Raw genomic sequence first — 15169 nt, forward strand, 5'->3', positions numbered from 1 at the left:
ATTTATTTTTATAATGGGTTTATTAGGATTTGGCTCCCTTAATGCATAGATTTTCTCTCACATATTCCCAAATTTATCTTACCCTTTACCCTAGCCTTACATTACAAGCTTTAAAGACCTTCCGACCTTTGTGCATAGTGTTATGTGAATGTGGAAGTGTTGTTTATCAATGCAAGTTATGATTTGACATATTTCAAGTCGACTAGTAGGTTGAGCATTCATTGTTTTAAACACACGAGAGTGTGAGATGGGTGTGCATTGTTCACAAATAAAGGGGTTGGTTGGAGAGCGATCGAGTACATCTTTTACTCGCCACATAAATGAGAGTTGAGTGCGTGAGCACTAGTCTTGAATTCTATATACTCATGTGGTTTGCTTTACTTGACAATTGTTGGGGATGAATGATAATTAGATGTATGAGATTGATTGACATTGAAGCATGTTCATTAGATTTATCTTGAATCGTTTGTGCTTGATTTTGTTTATTGGGATGAGGCATGTTTTATATGTTCGTTGATGAGCTCTTTGCTTAGGGACAAGAAAAGGTTTGGCTTGGGGGAGTTTGATATATCCATTTTATATAGTGTTTTACCCCCGTCCCGCAGCCATAATTAGTAGTGTTTTTGGCTCCTTAGAGCCACTTTTATTACTAATTTGTGTTTTCTAGTGTTTTCGTAGTTTTAGTTGTATTTTACAGGAAATTGCACTTTTGGAGCATTTTCCCGGGTTTTTATGGATCAACTACGGAAGCTAGAAGGACATGGCTGTTTAGGGTAATTTTACCCTGCCACGTGTTCCAATCAGAGGATGACACGTGTCAGCCCCAGGATAGCCCAAAGTGGACCTATCCCTGCTTGACACGTGTCACTCCAGAAACCTGGGGGAAATAACGGCTTTCAGGCCCAAATCCCGAGAAAGCCGCAACGTGGCGCAGCCCACCAATGATTAGGGTTCAGTGACCTAATCAGGGGCACAAATCTCGAGGACCCTATAAATAGGGAGATTCCCCTCTTTTGGAGGGCACGTTTTACCATTTTTATTACAAACAGTCCCCATCAGAGAAACACCTGAGCTTGGAATCCAGGCAGATCCCCACCTAAATTTCCGTACTCTTTATTCCCTTTCAAGTTACTAACTACCGTCGGAGGCGGAGCTCCAATCACCCGGAGACTTCGTTGTTTTGCAGGTACAACTTAGCCGGATCAGACTTCGAGACATAACTCTCCCGAGGAATAAAACACCCAAAACATTTGGCGCCGTCTGTGGAGAGAGTACCTCGAAGATGGTTCAAGAGTCTGTACCACCCCCTAACCGTCCAGGCGATGACCTAGAAGTCTTTACAAACCAGGAGGATGAAGATCCTCAGGTCGAAACCTTTACAGCCGATGATGGCTCTCTCATAATCAAGCGCATCCGGCCCAGAGATACTCTGGAGCGGGGTGCCACCCAGGCGGGTACAAGTCGACCCCCTAGGCAACCAGAAGGGGAAACCCATACGGCCGCTGGATCAGCACCTGTCACCCGAGACGAACTCATGAGATTCATGACAAGTTTCAAGGGTGAAATTAAAGAGCTAATCACCCAGAGCCGGGCTAGCCCAAGTAGAGGTCAGTCGGCCAAGAAGACTCCTCTGGAAAAGGGGAAGTCAGTCAAAGATCGGTAGCCAACTCCCCATCCAAAGGAGAAGGCAGCCGGGACCATTGATTGATCCAAAATTCTTCTTCCTAAGAGGAATACCAATAATACCCGCCGGACTCAACAGCCGGTGGAAAGTAAAAAATCATCTCTTGATGCCCGGAAAATAATCAACCGGAAGAGAAATCAACAGCTGTCTGAGTCGGCTTCAACGTCGAACTTTCCTGACAGCTTTAACAACACTTCTGCAGGGAATGCTCTCTCCCTGCACGAGAGCCAGACGGGCGGTAATACCGTCCATTCTGGCCCTCAGATGATTAGAACTGTACCGTATGTACCTACTCCGGTTTACGGTCAGTATCCCCCTCACTTCATGTAGCCGGCTCTCTTCGGAGATCAGGCGGCATATCAAAATGTCCAGCCACTGGACTGGCAGCTTCGTTTGCTACGCCTGGGTGAACAACCTTCTGCGTTCACCCGGGAGATAACCGAGGCGGCACAGCCGACCAAGGTTAAGAATGTATTGGTGGGTACCTATGATGGTACCACCAACCCAGAAGATCACCTTATGGCATACACCAACCTCATGTACTTACAGGGGTTGGATGATGCCACTTGGTGTCGATGCTTCCCGGCTACATTGAAGGGCATTGCCCAACAATGGTTTGGCAACTTGCCGGCCGGGTCCATTGACAGTTTCAGGAAGCTCGCCTTCCTGTTTGCTTCCAACTTCTCCATGAACATCCCTACTAAGAAAACAAGTCTTGACTTGAGCACTGTTAAGCAGGGAGAGAGAGAAGAGCTGCGCTCATATGTCAGGCGGTTCAATCTGATCAGAATTCAGATTCAAGGACTATCTGATGAGGTAGCTTTTACAGACTTTTTTAAGGGTCTGAGAGACGGGTCAAACTTTAAGTTCGACCTAGTCAGAAAAGGGGCTTTCACCTTACAGGCGGCGCTGAGGGAGGCGGAAAGCTACATTCAAGCTACCGACCTCTGCTCGCCTGATAACCAGTCGGACTCCAAGAAGTCCGACAAGCAGAAAGACAGTCGGTCTGCTCAGCCAGCCAAAAATAAAGAAGAGAGCAAGAAAAGAAAAGAAATCTGGGCGGTTAATGACACTGACTAGCCGTCCCAGAAGAAAAAGAAAGAGTTTAAACCGTACGTCCCTAAGTACGAGTTTAACAAGGACTGCAACTCCATCCTCATGGAAATTAAGGATCGGCTGTCCTTAGAGAAGCTGAATCCAATGAAAAGTTCCATTCAATCAAGGAACAAGAGCAAATTCTGCCAATACCATGAGAGAAAATATGAGGCAACTCATCCGGCTATGATTAAATACTTTCAGGCAGTCAAAGAAGAGGCTGGGGCACTTGAGGAATTCCGTCTGAATCAAGTGCCTAGGTCGGAAAACAACCAGGTGGATGCATTGTCAAAACTGGTATCTTCCGCCTGCCATGATACGCCTCGGTCAGTCTTCTGAGAAGTGATTGAAAAAAGAAGCATCTATGAAGATCCCATTCGAACTCTGGACCAAAGCTCTACCTGGATGGATGGCATCCGGGCCTATCTCTCAGACGGTACGCTTCATGATTTGCCACAGGAGGCAGCCGTCCTGAAGAAGCGAGCTGCAAGCTTCGAGTTGAGAGACGGAGAACTCTTCAAGGCGGGGTTTCTTAAGCCTCTGTTGAAGTGTGTCACCCCAGAAAAGGGGAAGGAAGTTCTCGAAGACTTGCACTCGGGGTTCTACGCCTCCCACATAGGCGGCAGGTCCCTAGCCGTCAGAGCCAGACGACATTATTTATGGCCTACTCTTGAGGCAAACGCCAAGGAGTTGGTGAAGAAATGTGACAAGTGCCAAAAATTTGGCAAACTTATTCACCGTCCGGCTACTGATCTAACAGCCATCCACAGCCCAATCCCGTTTGCAAAATGGGGCATGGACATTCTAGGTCCTTACACTCCTGCTCCAGGCAGAAAGCGCTACATCTTGGTGGCTGTGGATTATTTTACCAAGTGGGTGGAGGCTAAGGCGGTTAAGAACATCAAGACCTTAGACGTGATTTCCTTCATCTAGAAGAACATTATCACCCGGTATGGGGTACCTATGTCTATGGTGTTTGATAATGGACCCCAGTTTGAGACGCCTCAGCTCAGAACTTGGTTAGGAGATCAAGGGATCTCAAGTTATTTTGCATCAGTCGGCCGACCCCAAGCAAACGGCCAAGTTGAAGCCTTCAACAAACTAATCTCAAACGGTATTAAAAAGAAAATTGAAAGAGCCGGTGGCTTATGGGCAGAAGAGTTAATCCATATCCTATGGGCCATTCGGACAACAGCACAGGGGGAAATCGGAGAAACCCCATTTCTCATGGTTTACGGTGCTGAAGCCGTCTTGCCCATCGAACATTACGAGCCGACTCTCAGAGTCATGCTATATGATGAAGAGGCAAACTGGGAAGCAATGCGCCTGGCATTGGATTCACTCCCAGAGCGCAGGGGCAATGCCGCCTTGCGTCATGAGATTTACCGCCTGAGAATGACCAGAGCCTACAACAAAAAAGTACACAAGCGTCCCTTGAAAGTTGACGACTTAGTGTTACGGAAAATGAAGGCAACCGGTAGAGCCAATGAGCTGGGAAAGCTGACTCCAAATTGGGAAGGCCCCTACCGGATCTACGAGGAAGTAAGAGACGGCACCTACCGCCTGGAAACTCCAGACGGCAGGCGCCTGCCTAGAACTTGGAATGTAGACAATTTGAAAAAGTACTACTTCTGAGAATGTAATTTTTTTATAAACAGTGAGTCGATTAATGAGAATTCAGACTTTGTTTGCAAAATTGTTTTGTTGTCCCGCCTGGGTAATACTCAGACGGACTTTCCATTTAACTTACTAAGTTTGATACTTAGTAAAGGTTATAATTTCTTGACCGCCTGGATAATACTCAGATGGATCCTTTGTTTATTTAACTACGTTTGATACTTGGTATGAATTGATAATTGTCTGTTCGTCTGGGTACAACCCAGACGGGCTTATTTGTTTAAAATAACTAAGTTTGACACTTGGTGTAAATTTAATGTTGTAACGATGATCCGATTAAAAACTAAGCACAAAAACTCTTAGTGGCTATACAACCGGTCTCAAACAAGACCAAAGGCTAAAATGGCCGGATGGTTGCTCATTTTATAAAATCGCCTGTCCCAACATGGACAAAGGCGTCCGGCGACACCCCTCCGGGTGCAATCGTCGCAGAGAACAGACTATTCGTCGGTTCTACGTACCTATGCAGACGGCAAAAATTGAACGACCGAATTGGTCAACTCATAGCCGTCTGACCAGAATGATCTGTGAGGAACAATCAAATTACCGAATACCGGATGCCCTGGGGCATCAGTCGGTCACCGGCTGAAGTTCTCACTTAGGTTATTCATTCCAAAGTTGCACTTTCTACCCCAATTGGGGCAAAAGAATTGTGCAATGGCTATGCAATCTCTATCAAGACAGACAAACACCGTCTGGTTAGTGACTGGAACGCCTATTGGTGTACGGCTGTGCACTTGGTTTGGGGCAATCACTACTGTGATTGATTGACTTACAAACATATCATGCTCTTTACAACATCAGACGTTCCCAAGTCAATCAACCAACTCCATTTGAAACCAACCACACAGCCGTCCAGGGGCAAGGGGACAGCCGGCTTTTGATAAGCTAAGTTAGGTAAAAATCGTCGCATGCTTTTGATAAGTTAGGCAAAAATCAGGCATATACGCAAAAATGCAAAATTTGAAAAATTGAAATCCAATGATCAAAACCGAATCAGTCGGTACATTCATTAAGAGTCCACCCAACCAAACGGTTATAGTGGATCAAATGTTAACTGGACCCCATCCGGGAAAAGAGAAATTGTTAATTAACCCGGCTCCTCAGCTGGTAAAACAAGAATACTCGGCACGTAGGCCAGAAAAGCAAGTTTTGGCATACTGCCGCAGAATTACAGAAAAAATAAAAAAGAGGGATTGGCATACTGCCGCTGAAAAATCACTTCTGGCCTGTAGGCGGCTCCTTCTGGTCCTCTTCCTCATCATCTGAGGGAATCTCTAGTGCTTCACCTGGACCTGGTAGCTCAGGCGCGGGGGTCTCATTGTTGGCGTTAACCCAGGCGTCGAAGGACTCAGGCTCTGGCTCACCTTTCTCTCTCAAGTGCACCACGTCTTCGGCGTACCTGTGAGCAAGTGCCCAGATGCCATAATCCTGGTCTGGGTACAAGGCAGCCTAGGCGATCTTCATGCGGGCGTCATTGTCCGCATCACTCTCAGCAACCAGGCGGTTTTGCTCCGCCTCCAGGGTTGCTGCAAAGTTCACCTGAGCCTGAGCAGCATCCTTCTCCAGCTTCTCGACCTTGGTCTTCAGGTTGGTGTTCTCTTCTGAATCACCTTACAATGTGCCAAGGTCCGCCTGGGCCTTTTTGAGCGCCTCCTCAGACTTCTTGAGGCTCTCCTCCGCCTTTTTCTTGGCTTCCTCCGCCCCCTTCTGAGATGTATCAGCGTCGCTCACCCGCTGGTTGGCCGTTTTTAGATCCGCCTCCAACTGCTGGATTTTTTACGCCTGTGTCATTATTATTACTTTAGTTTCAAGTTCATTTACGATAGTGGAGTATAAAGCAACATTATCAGCGTCTGTGGCGGACTTCTTGGCCCTTTTTACCTCTTCCCGTTTGCGGGAATAAGGACGCTTGAGCCCGTCTACCCGCAGCATCGCCTGCAAAAAAGCATATCAAGTTAGTACTGCAGGCGGAGTAAAGCACTTGGAAAAGATTGGAAAAAATTGTTAAGTTTCTTACCTCAGCCAGAAGGGACAAGATTCGTTCCAGGTTGAACGTCTCTATCCCAGGGATAGCATTCTTGTCCTTCTTGCTCACCGCCTCCAGCATGGCTTTAGGATGCTTCTGGACGTCTGGCCAGCGGGGAGATTGATCTGCACCATAATCAATAGTTGATGAGTGCGAAATTAAGGCAGCACCTATCTGTTGCCGACCGTCTGAGGATGACGTCTGCTGGGATTGGGATTTCACTCGCAAAGGCCACCCCAGCTCAGGCGGGGATTCAAATGGGTTCTTACCTTCAGAGCCGGCCAAGCGGGAGACGCTTGCAAGCGTGGTGAACCCCCCGGTTGCTGATAAGGGGTTGACGAGGTCGAGGCACAGACTGCTGCCTATCCTCTCGTTTCGCCCCCCTATCCGCATCTGTTGGTTCCTGGCTGAGGCGCCAGGAGTTGAGGCGAAGGTGGATTTTTTGGTCTTATTAAGAATGGAGGCGGGTTCCTCCCTAGCCCGTTTGAGATTTTTCTCAAACGTCTTTCCTACCTCTCCCCCCTGTGAAAATAACCAAGTTAAAGTTAGCATCCGGAGAAAATAAACTTTGAGGCTAATCTAAGAAAGGGTTAAGCGTTTTTTACCTTGGCCTTGACTGCGGCCGCCTGTTTTTCCGCAAGCTCCTTGCGGATGGTTGCAAAGGATCGCTTGGGTGTCTTCTCCGTCTGCAGCATGTTTAGAGCTTCTTCTGTAAAAAGAAAAAGATTGGTCAATGTCATCAATCAATTCTGATACAAAAGCACTACAGGCGGATGTAAACTCAAGCGCATACGTTTGGTAAACATGTGTCCTAGCCCGCGGGCGGCTAAGAAACACTCGTCCCTGAACCAGGCGCTCTTGGGGATCCAGTTCTTGGGGACTTTTATTGTTTCCTCGGTTGACAAGGTCGCGTCTGTGAGGCCGAAAAAGTCTGCCTCAATGATTTCGTCAAAATCCTCACCCGGGATCCGGGGAAGAGCGCACTTCCGGCCCATCAGGTCAGGCTCCTTATTGTACTGGCGGAATTCATAGTTCTCCCGCCTGCTGGGAGCTGACATCAGGTAGAACCTGTGCTTTCAGCCGTCGAATTTGGAGACCTTGTCCAAGGTCATCATGTACTGGGGATGCGTGGTTAAAGTGTACCACGCCCTCCAACCGCCTTGGCTTCGGCTAAGATAATGCATCCTAGCAAAAGCTTCCCAGCCGGGATGGAGCCCCTGGAACTCGCAGGCGGCAACATACCCCAAAATGTTTGCCCAAGAATTGGGGGTAAGTTGCCAGACTCCGAGGCCATAGCCTCTCAAGATTGCCTTCACCGCCTGGTGAAGGGGAAAGCGAAGACCAGCCTTGAACGCCGCCTCATAACAGCCGAAGTAGTTGTTGGCGTTCTGTTGATCGTCTTCCCAGGCGATGGTGCCATCCTCAGGCGACACTCTGATTCTGTACCCGTCTCCTAACGGGTGCATCTGTGTAAAGTTCTTCAAATTCTCCTCCATTTGAACTCTGTCCTTGGCGGAGACGTAAATTTTGAAGGGATCATCGTTCTCGCTCCACTTCTTCCTCTCCTCCTCCTCACTATCCTCAAGCGGTGGCAATCGTCACTGCTCTCAGAGGTGGAGGCGGAGCTATCACTCTCCGTCTCCCTCTCATTTTGTGATAAAGGGGCTGAGTCGGCTTCATCACCGTCTTGGTCGCATTCCTCCAAAAAGGAGTCCGCGGGAGTCAAAGGGGCACGCGGAGGGGATCTCTCCAAAGCCGTCTGGTTTCTCTGACCAGACGCATCTCCCTCAAGCGTTTGGCCGCCTGAGCCCTCGCTTCGGTACTCCGGATCGACAGCCGTCTGCATAGTCCGAGCCATTGTGTCCTGCACAGACACATAAATGGTCGGAATCCATGCAAAAGGGTGGTCCCAACACCCCAAGGTGGCACTCCCAGTCCTAGACTCAGCCGTCCCTGATTACCGGTTGGATTCTAACCTAGGCTGTGCCATGTGTGTTGGTGATATATCCATTTATTGCAAGAAATATGTACAAGCGGTGAAACAAGAAAAAGAGCTGAGAGAGGCAGAGACGGTACCTTTAGATTTGATATCTGAAGACAGACGGGTCCGGCTGGGTTGACGAAGAACGAGCTTTCTTGCTTGCGCCTGACTCAAACGGATGACTTCTGCTCTCTCAAAGTTGTTTCTCTAGAAAATTTTTGTAAACGTACAAAATTATGAGGGTAAACGGCTATATATAGAGGGTAAATGCGGGGGCATTCCCGTAATTTACTCGGAAGGCGAACGGTTACTCTTTGGTGGTAAAATTACAACCAATCGGAGCGTGACGCGTGTCACAGATGCCACGTGGCATGCCACGTCACATCTGTGAGGGGCAAATGTTTAGGGTAATTTTACCCTACCATGTATTCCAATCAGAGGATGACACGTGTCAGCCCCAGGATGGCCCAAAGTGGACCTATCCCTGCTTGACACGTGTCACTCCAGAAACCTAGGGGAAATAACGGCCTTCAGGCCTAAATCCCGAGAAAGCCGCAATGCGGCGCAGCCCACCAATGATTAGGGTTCAGTGACCTAATCAGGGGCACAAATCCCGAGGACCCTATAAATAGGGAGATTCCCCTCTTTTGGAGGGCACGTTTTACCATTTTTATTACAAACAGTCCCCATCAGAGAAACACCTGAGCTTGGAATCCAGGCAGATCCCCACCTAAATTTCCGTACTCTTTATTCCCTTTCAAGTTACTAACTTGACCGTCGGAGGCGGAGCTCCAATCACCCGGAGACTCCGTTGTTTTGCAGGTACAACTTAGCCGGATCAGACTTCAAGACGTAACTCTTTCGAGGGACAAAAATACCCAAAAAAACGGCCACTCTTGAAGCCCAGGATCGGTGAGAGCCGATGATTAAGGGCTCGGTATGAGATACTGGGGCTATTGGATCATGTTGTAAGGTTTTGATGATTGTGAACAAATGATGATTATCTAACTAATATGTGTATTGAGATGTGCATGAACAAGTCATGAAGCATGAAGATGATTGAGTACAGGTTAGATCATCATTGAAGATGGTTCCCTACATACAATGTATCGATCGTGCTTGAGTTCCTCAAGGGGAACATAAAGAGAAAAAGTCTAAAAGTACAAATGTATTGTTAGACTTTACATACAGTTCCTAAGAAGAATGAGAAGATGTTATTTGCAAGGAATGAGCAGCAGTTCCTCAGGGGGAACAAGTAAAGAGAAGTTCCTTCGCGGGAGTAGAAGCTTCAGAGTAGAAGTTTCATCAGAGAAGAGAAGTTCCTTTGCAGGAACAGAAGCATCGGAGTAGAAGCTTCATCAGAGAAACATGAAGACAGAAAAATAGGAGTATATTTTTCTAGGAATCATGTAAGTATGTTGGACAAGAGAAATTGTCTGGAACAAGCCTAAGGAACTACATTGGAACTTCAGTCGGTAAGAAACTTAGTGTTGATGACCAGTAAGTTCCTTACTAGTCAGTCTAGAATTAATTTATAGAAGGAACACGAGTTTGCACAGCACTAGTAGTCAGTTTTCCACGTTAAATAGTCATTACATTATGTTTGCCTACTTTATAGGAAGTTAGTTTTGACTTGGTATTAATATTTATTATTAGATTTTATTTTATAAAAGATAAGTTTTTGAAAATAAAATCTGATTTTCTCTTAGTCAAAAAGATAACTTATTTTCCTAATTTCTAGGGATTTAGTTTTCAAATAAACTAATTTATAAAATGATTTTATTTTATAAAACAAAGTTTTATAATCAAAATCTGATTTTATTGTAGTCAAATTCGTGGGAAAAAGATTTTCAAAGTGGTTACCTTAAAAGTAGGAGTTCAGTTGAGATTTTGTTTGTTAAGGAACAAAATGAATCTGGTCTATATGTGAAGTTAAATTAAAGAACGAGTGTGTTATTTTAACTTATCTTCTTAAAGAAGTCAGTTTTAAACTCCTATTTTTTAGCACAAGGACTTGGTCCCCAAGGAACTTGTGGATGGTGTTTGCAAAACGTGCTGATTGCTTTCCTAACAAAAAGGAAGTTATTGAGCAAGTTGTGGAGCAACTAATTGACCCACTATTGTTGCTTATAATCAGAATTAGTTTTCTATTCGTGGGCCTAAAGATTCGGACCACTTCTAATCATAAGGAACATGGGCAATTAGTGGGTTTTCTAATCTTCTATAAATATAACGTTTTTAATTCTTTCAAAACTGTCTAACTTTAGAGAGTCATTCCATATAGTGTCTCACTTAAGTGGAATAGTTTTTCATGAGAAATATATTATGTCTTCCACGTTGGTGAGTCAGTTCCTTTAGGTTCCAAGTTCCTTACATGTCTCAAAGTGTCCAACATATTAGTTTCGTACATCTATCTTTCATATGTATTTGAGAAATGTTTAAGGGTTTGAGTGAACTCTTGTATTAGGGAATTTGTAAGGGTTTGAGTGAACTCTTGTATTGGGGAGTTGGGAAGTTTGAGTGAACTTCTATTTATGAGAAAGAGAAGAGAAAGAGAAGTGAGAAGTGAGAAGAGAAAGAGAAAGATAAGTGAGAAGTGAGAAGAGAAAGAGAAAGATAAGTGAGAAGAGAAAGAGAAGTGAGAAGAGAGAAAGAGAAAAGAGTAACAAGTTGGGTGACTTGTTCCTCGGGGCTTTGAGTTCGTTGAGGAACTTGAAGTTAGAGTCTTTAGTTTGTAATGGGTCATTGCCCTATTCTAGTGAAGATTCTTTTCCTAAAATCCCTTGTGGTCGTGGTTTTCCTCCCTAATTAGGGCTAAGGAGTTTTCCACGTAAAAATCTCTCTTACACTTTTAGTTCCTTTAGCTATCTTTTAGTTCCTTTAGCTTACTTAGTTTTATTTCCGCAAAAAGTTTGGCTAAATTGTCATACTACAATTCAACCCCCACTTCTTGTAATATTCATTGAAACAACAGATCGATTAATCAAGACCCGATGAGGAAACTTAGATTGGGCCGAGGAATCGGGCCCAATCGAAATCCGAGCCTCGAAGAAGAAGACCGGGCCCGATCGGGCAAGCATACGCCCGATCGGGCGGCTGCGCGCATAAGGACCCTCAAGGAAGAGGCGCGCCCGATCGGGTGAGCGTAAGCTTGATCGGGTGCGGCATACCAGTAGCGGGCAAGGCAAAAAAAGGCGGGCCCGATCGGGCGCGTGTTTTTCTCAGAGCTGATTAGATTAGTTTTAATTTTTGTTTTGAGGAATGTTTAAGTACGAATTATGTACGTAATTTTGGATTACCTTCTTCTTTAGATTTTCTCTCTCTACTTAGGATATTTCTCTCTCTTAAATTCTCTCTCAACTTTTTTTCTTAATTACTTTCATTAATCCAGATTTCTTTTGGTAACAATTTCTTCTCTTTTAATTTCAGCTATTTTATTTATTTCTTTGATTATGCTTTGCTTTATTTATTTGATTAGTCTAGTTATTATGATGCTTGAGTACGAGTAGTTTTATTTCTAGAGTTTATGGGGATCTAATAAATGATATGAAGGGGTAATTTTGTGATTGTTAATTATCAATGCTTGGTTAATTTCCTATTGATTGATTTAATGCTATGCAATTAGGTTTGGCCAGATTTAATTGTATGAGTTTAGCAATATTAATTCGAGATTCGACAGATGAGAATTGATGTTTAGGCTTAGTTTCAATAGGCGGATTAATTTATAAATGGTTAAGTTGAGATTCGACAGATGAGATTTAATACCGGTAAATTAACTCTGTGATTATAATACGTAGCGAAAGCCCTTTATAATCTGATTAATCAATGCTTGATGATTGCTTATTATGATTTGCCCTGGAATATTGTTTATTAGTGAACCTATGCCCTAGGTCTTTTAATATTTGATTTTCCCCTACTTTATTTCTTTCGACCTTATTCTTCGTAGTATAGAATTTATTCCCAAAAATATTGGTTACTTTGATAATTTAGATATTAATAATTAATTGGGAGTAGAAAGACTTGTTTCCCTGTGGAGTTCGACCCTACTTCTCTATCTACTTTAGTTAGAGGACTTAGGTATTTACTTTTGATTAGGGGATACGACTTTACACTGTCAATATTGTAATTGGGGAAAAAACAAAAGAGGGGAAGGTAGTAAAGGGAAGGTTGGATAGGCAATGATTACAGTGCATGTCCATATGTCCTTTTATAGAGGGAAATGACAGAGGCTATGTGTACTATCGTGCCATGTATTACTAACTTACTAATAGGATAAACTTGTTACTCCGTACTAATTTAATTTACCTTCAAAATTATTTTTAATCAATATTTTAGAAACAAACAATATAACCAGATGGCTGTTACTAATACAAATACAAAAAAAAAAAATTTGTGACTATATTAAAAAAAATACATCACTTTATGACAGTGAAATTACTGCTGAAGGGCGAAGAATCACAAAACTTGATCAGATTCTGCTTAATGGAAACAATATTGCAATTGTAAGTAAGCTGATTGATTGGTCTCTATTATGAAAAATTATTTAACAAGGACTAGAAATATTTCTAACAAGTAAATAAATTATTTAACTAACTTTAATTCTAACAAGTAAATAAATTTAAGACAAACAACAATAATACAAGGTCATAAACAAACGGTAACTAATGGTAATACATTTGAAAGATTGGGTTCGGTTTATTATTGTATTCGACAATCATCTCCGGTAGAGGACCAAGGGTTTCAGGACGAATCCTGGGATTGAAACCGTTATTTATGTGGCAACTATCTACGAAATTGCTTGCATCCTTCACAATTTTTAAAGTTCCAATCCATTCATCCTCACCAAACCTCATTCGAACAACAGTTTCCGGTCGAAAGTCACCAAAGTAATCACGTGCAAACTCTACAGGCACATCCTGCATAAAAAATAAAAAAAAAAGGGAATCAAATCAATTGGTATGGGGTCCCTTTTTTTAACTTTACTTATTTAAATTTAAACTGTATTATTTTTACCATTAATCCAAGTGTTTTGTACGTCTTTGATACATGCACTTTAAACCACGGGGCTTGGTCCGGCTCAACCGATGAGTCACTACTAATTTCTTGTGGGGCATTATCGGTTATTTCAATTCCTGATCTAAAAAGTCTAACACGAATGGTTGAATTGTTACACAAAAATATTTTCAACACGTCTCCATTAATGATTTGATTTTCACTGATAAATTCTTCCCATCTATCCTCGACAGAATACTTCCAATTTGAACCCATTTCCACGTTCCGAACAACAACTGTCCACGAATGATTGCCAAGACCTCGATACACAGTTACATTGCCATCACGGAGAATATGCCCTAATGCGCCGGGATACGCTTGAATTATAAATAAACACCCAACATTAAAAACAAAACCAATAAATGAAAAAATTTATCGAAATAGAATTATCCCCCTTGGATTAACGACTACTGTCAATTACTTACCAAAGCAACACGTCTTCTGTCATTAACAACTACTTCGAAACTTGGATTATTCCAGTGATTCATCTCTCTCCAATTCTGCATGTGGGTCACAAAATAACTAATTTAAAAAATCAGATGATTAATAAACACACATGATTGAAAATATACTACCATTACCTTATTGATCCTATTTCACCTTACAAGTCTTACAACAACTACTTCTTAACTTGAGTGCACAATTTTTTGGTTCAGTTGTAAGTGTTCTTATAGTTTGTCGAAGGGTAGGGGGTTACAATTATTTGATTCCCATTATATTAAAAAGTTTGAGGTGACAATACAAAAAGAGAATATATTCCCTATTGTTTGGAATAATGAGTGTACTTATTGTTTTGGATATACTCAAATTCAGTTTTTCTAAGAGCAACTCCAATGGCGAGCTAATTGTGAAATTAGCTTGCCTTGCCATTGCAAAGCTATTATTCCTGCTAGCTAATTCATACCACAATGGTTAGGCTAATTAATATTTAGATTTTTCAGCTTTATTTTTTTAAATAATTAGTATTTTAATAGAGACAGTTAATTTCTAAGCTAATTAGCTTAGCTAAGCTAATTTACTTGGCATTAGCTTGACCAAGCTAATTATTAAATATACTCCAATGGTTGGGCTATTAGCTTGAAAATTATTAAAATTGCAAGCTAGTCATTGAAAGCAACCATTGGAGTTGCTCTAAGAATCTGTGTGTCACAAAATATAAATAAAAAAATATATACATTAAATTTCCCTTTTGCTATGTATTAATTAATTTTTTTAAAAATGACCTTCATGGATTTATTTATTTATAAATGACTTTGCTACTATTATTTGAGTTATTTCTCCGTAGTTGAAGACATAAAATAACTAATTTATAAAATCAGAGGATTAGTAAACCAGTAGTTCAACACATAAAAGACAAAGTGTAATGATTATTATTAGACATTTGAGACAAAATAAAGTCATTTGCCTTGTCCAACCTTTGATTGCAAGTATCACACTTTTTGGTTAAAGGGTAGTGGATGCAATGTGTAGTCAAATCAAGTCATATTAGGAATGTAAGCCAACTGAATATAGTATTCGACAGGCGCACAATATAACTCTTTGGTATGGCCAAGTTTTCAAGACTCTACTAGCTTAGGTGCCTAGTTTAATGTAATTTCTGATGTAATTTCCATCCAATACATTTACCTACCTAAAAAAATTTTAAAACTAA

The sequence above is a fragment of the Chenopodium album genome, chromosome 6, assembly GCF_948465745.1.
Source record: "Chenopodium album chromosome 6, dcCheAlbu1.1, whole genome shotgun sequence".
NCBI classification, from domain to species: Eukaryota; Viridiplantae; Streptophyta; class Magnoliopsida; order Caryophyllales; family Amaranthaceae; genus Chenopodium; species Chenopodium album.